At 42.3% G+C, this 5,089-nt stretch overlaps 1 pseudogene; it reads right to left on the reverse strand.

The window, feature by feature from the left end:
- Positions 1-627: 627 nt before the first annotated feature.
- Positions 628-1,251, reverse strand: LOC132427988 (28 kDa heat- and acid-stable phosphoprotein pseudogene; annotated as a pseudogene).
- Positions 1,252-5,089: the final 3,838 nt, after the last annotated feature.

Genomic DNA, 5,089 nt, shown 5'->3' on the forward strand with positions numbered 1-5,089 from the left:
CCTTGTTTTTAATGACCTTGACAGTTTTTTTCTTTTTTTTTTTTATGATAATGTCAAGTTTAATTTGCCAAATATACAAGTTGGACTTGTGGAGCATGTTTTGCCTGGGGGCTACACAGTAAACAGGTTTCTTGAAATGATCCATGGGCAGGGTTAAGAATGGGCCCGAGCCCTGGCCAGAGTCGGGGGTAGGGAGTAGGGTGGGAAGGTCAGGGGCGAAGCCTCAGTCAGAGGGGACTGGCCGGGGATGAGCCATGATCCTCAGAGACCCAGAGCCCTGGTTCCCAGGCGACAGCCCCCCAATCGGGTGCCAGGGCAACACAGACAGGGGGCCGTCCATCACAAACTTTTCAGCAGCTACTGCGCCGCAATCGACCAGACAAACGGGAGCTCTTCTTACCCCACCTCCCAGGCACCCCCCCGACAAGGGTTCTGAATTCTAAAAACAGCCAACACATTCAAATGGTTACATATGAAATGCTGTCCTGCATCTTTCTGTCTCAAAGATAGCAGCTGCCCCTCCCCCCACCCACCATCCCCCCAAACAATTTCTGTGCCAAGATGAAGAGGAGCCGTGGGGAGCTCCCTCCGCGAGGGGCTGCTGCAGTGGCGCCGGGGCACAGGGTGGGTGAGACACAGCAGAGGTCCTGGCAGCACCGCCCAGTTCCCTGCTGTCTCCTCCCACAGGCCGTGCTACTTATTCAGGGAGAGCGACTGCATTCGTTTTCCTGACAAAGCTGCGTCATCTTTTGCTTTCCTCTCTTCTTTCTTCCTGGCAGCCTCCTCCCGCTGTTTCCGGATGATCGCCAGCCGGGCAAGGTCGGCCTTGGCTTGCTCCGTCTTCCCCGCTAAATGCATTTTCATGTAACGCTCTTTTGCTTTCTGCTTCTCGATTTCTTCTCTTTCTCTCCTTGAAAGTTCCTTGGGCCCGTCCAGGTCGAGCTGTGTGACCTTTTCGGTTGTCTGTGCCACCCGGTTGGGGTTCTCAATGTCAACGAGCCCTTCTACACCTTTGCGCTTTTGCTGGTAATCATCTTCTTCATCCTCGCTCTCATCTGAGTCTAGGGATTTTTTCTCCTTTTTGGGGTCACCTGCAGCCCCATCTCCACCTTCTTCTCCTTGTTCCTCTTCTTCCCTGGCCTTCTGCTTTTCAGCCTGGAGCTGTGCGTCGATCTCCTCGGGGCTCGTGTACTGCCTTGCCCGGCCTTTGTGGCCTCCCTTTCTCCCTCCTTTAGGCATCGTAGCTCCGGCGGCTGCCGATGACCTTGACAGTTTTGTGGAGTACTGATCATGTACATTGTAGGATGCCCCTCTATTGGAATCTGTTTGATGTTTTTCTCATGATTAGACTGGGGTTATGAGATTTAGAGAGGAAGATAGGAGAGAAGAAGAGCCATTTTCATCCTATCATATCAAGGCTACACACTATCAACATGGCTTATCACTATTGGTGTTGACCTTGATCACCTGGCTGAAGGTAGTGTTGGTCAGATTTCTCCACTGTAAAGTTACTCGATATTTTTCCCTCCCTTTTCATACTCTACCCTTTGGAAGAAAGTCTCTATACACAACCCACACTATAAGAATTATGAGTTATGCCACCCTACTCCATTAGAGTGGAGTGCCTGCATAAATTCTTGTGCTCAGGACATTTGCCTCTCCTCTCCCACTTATTAACTTATTCAATTATTTATTTATATCAGTATAGACTCATGAATATTTATTTATTGTTGGAATTATAATCTAATACAATCTTAAGGATATTTTTGGTCAAATTATTCCAGATTCTGGCCACTGGGAGTTTTAGTTGGTTCTTGTGCCCCTCTGACATACTCTCATTTTGTGTGTGTGTGTGTGTGTGTGTGTGTGTGTGTGTGTGTGTGTGTGTGTGTGTGTTAGCACTTCCATATTTTCAGGCTCTACAAGAAGCTTTAGGCTTATCTTGTACCTTTCCTGCCTCAATCCTAGAATCAGTCATTTTTCCAAGGATCCCTGGTTCCTTTTGCTAGAGAATGATATTAGAAAACCAACATCTGGGTGATAGGTGTGCTCATTGATATGGGCTGTTCTTTCTTTATGCCTCATTAGTTGACAGAGCAAAGAAATATACGTGTATATATTAATCTGTGTATATACATGTATCTATAAATATTTCTATAGAGAACCATCTGTAACTACATTAGTCATTTACTTTTCCTGTATTCATATACATGAAGAAAGCGATTCGTATAGCCCTTCTCATCCCAACATTAAGATTAAAACACTCTTAAAATCTTGTTTAGAGCGAGCACCTCCTTGTGTCAGGCACTGGAATGACAATCTCTGCCCTTGGGGAGCTTCTGGTCTAGTGGGGAAAATAGATTTATATGCATATAATTTCAATAAAATGTAGCAATTTGATAATCTCATGGGAAATATTCAGATTGCTGAAAAAATGCACAGGAAATCAGGTCAAGGATGAGGGTGCTACATATGTATAAGTGAGGCTGAGGTGACTGGACTTCGTTCTGTAGGTGGATAGAGATGATTGCAACATTTAATGCAAGATTAAGTCTACACAAACCCAATCCAAGGAGACCATTTCCAGTTTCCTGGGTACTGAAGCAACAGGATCTAATGGAAGAGAGACATCAAGGCTGAAAATCGTGAAGTTTCCTTTCTTATATAGTGTTGGTGTTCATGCTGTGGGAATGCAGAGGATGATGCTGATGTGTGAAAGCAATTATTTACTTAGCACTTACTATGTGACAAGTGTTATTTAACTACATAGTCATTATAATGAATGCCATTTAGCAGATGAAGAACTGAGTCTCAGAAGTTAATGTCGTTATTTAATAATGTTAATAATTATCAACATTATATGTAAATATATAATATATATTAGTATTATATTATTTATGTATTATATATATTTAATAATGTTAATAATTATTAATATTTTACAGAAGTTAATAATGTCACACAGCTGGAAAGTGACTGATACAACTTTAGAACACATCTGCCTGATTCCTCACCATTACTCACTTTCACCATAACTTGGCCTCAAGAAAGGTTGACCTTCTGATATCCAAGTTACTTCTGAAAAAAAGAGCAGGGCTTAGCAAATTCTAGCATTTTACTTTTTATTTCTAAGAAAAAAAAAATCTGTTGATGGAGACCTGGTAGTGGCCTGTCTAGGTTAAAGAACAATGGCTTTTGGAGAACAATAAACAGGATGAAAACAGGCATCTGTCCCCCTTGAAATAGGTTCACCCTGACCAAATATTTCTGTAAAATGTTTGAGCTAAATGATTTCCATCTTTCATAATGAGGAGGAATGGGCAGATAAATCAGCTAGGAGTCTGTAACCCAGTCCTCAGAGGTGATATGTCAGCCTGGTCTCCTCCTCTATTTGCTGGGATTTATGACAGGCAAGCAGGTCTCATCATTCATCATGTGTATCTTTAGAGGAATTCTGGGTAAGATCAAGTATATCTCTGGAGGCTCAGAACTACAATCCTACTACTTTCTCTACACAGTATTAGGACAAAGCAGGGTAACACCCAGCAGAGGAGTGAAAAATCCAATGGACCTAATCAACACTTAGTGGTATAAGAAGATCAGATCTTCAGAAAACATTTGCTATTTTGGTTTTTTGCTTTTCATTGGAAGTGTGTTGCATCCTACAGACCCATTCAGAGAGATTAGCATCATTCTCCTCTTCAGCTAATTGGGTTATTTGGTGAATTCACGAAGATTGGGTTTAGCTCAATCACTCTGAATAGCCGTAAGTAGAGAGAACATAAAACACATTTAGAATTCAGACTGTAAACCTGGGCACAAAGAATGTATACTCACTGATGAAGCCATTTCATCAGGCTAAGCTCATGCCTCCTTTGTGATTAATAGAAGCAGAAATGCAATCCCTTCATCTGCATAGCATAGAATTCCCTACATAGAAGGAAGGTTTATGGCTTTCAAACTTGCCTCATGTTTATTTGTATGTATTTTAAGCCCTATCATGCACCTCCCTCCCCAGAAAGGCATTTAGGATGACTATAACTCCTGTAATTTCTGTCTGAGACCACCATGATAAAGCAGGCCTGTTCACCTTGCCAGCTAATTCTTACCACACAGGGCAGTTATGAGTAATGCATGTGTTGGGCTTTGTGTGCTAATCTGATACAAATGTGAAGGAATTTAAATTACCACTTATTTTAAATTAGTATGTCCTTAACCTCAATATATTATGAGAAGGAAGACTCTAAGGATTGTGGGAAAGTGATGTTTCTTTTGATAAGTGAGCCATGGGGTGGCCAGAGAAAGTGGACAAACTAAATGCTTCACCATTAGAACACAAACCAAACCAGGGAAACCCAGTAAAGTTCTCAAACCCTTCTTTGGGTCAAATATTTAAAAGATTTTTGTTTCTCTTTTCTTAACTTTTTATACAGCCATAATTAATGCAATGAACCGTAAAGTGAGTTCAGGTTCAGGAATCTGGGTAAGCAAGTTCAGGGTCACACATAAGTTATGCCACAGCTTCTAACCTGACTGGCCCTGATTTAATAAGACCTCATAGTCACATCCTCCTGTGCACTCAACTTGCAATTCCCTGCTTTAAGAGACAAGGCAATTTGTGACAGAGGAGAGTGAGAGAATTACTGCATTCCAAACACATCTGGGGAAGAGGAAAGGCCTTCCACCCCAGGATGTAGCCAGACAGAGGGGTGCCCACCAGAGGGAAGAATGAAAAATAGTCTTGATTTATAGCCTTGCAGTAACCTAATGTGGAAAGTTAAGGCATGTCATTCGCAAAAACTTTGTATTGCCTCATCTCTCAAGGTAAGATGGGAATTTTAGGAGAGAGGTTTCTGGCAGTTTTCACTGAACTAAATCATAAGGTGTTTCATAATTCCTTGTCAGTTGATTGTGCAACGGAGCAGCTTTACTTTCCTGAAACACAGATGGCACATAACTCTGCCCTCTGACACGTTTATCTGCTTTGAGGCCAGCATCAAAAACTAAGTGTCCAGCTGGACCTGAGAAGCCTACAATGACTGGTATTTGAACTTCTTAGAGAAGAACTTGGGTCAAGCATCTACTTCAG

This window comes from Delphinus delphis, chromosome 7 (assembly GCF_949987515.2).
Source record: "Delphinus delphis chromosome 7, mDelDel1.2, whole genome shotgun sequence".
Taxonomy (NCBI): Eukaryota; Metazoa; Chordata; class Mammalia; order Artiodactyla; family Delphinidae; genus Delphinus; species Delphinus delphis.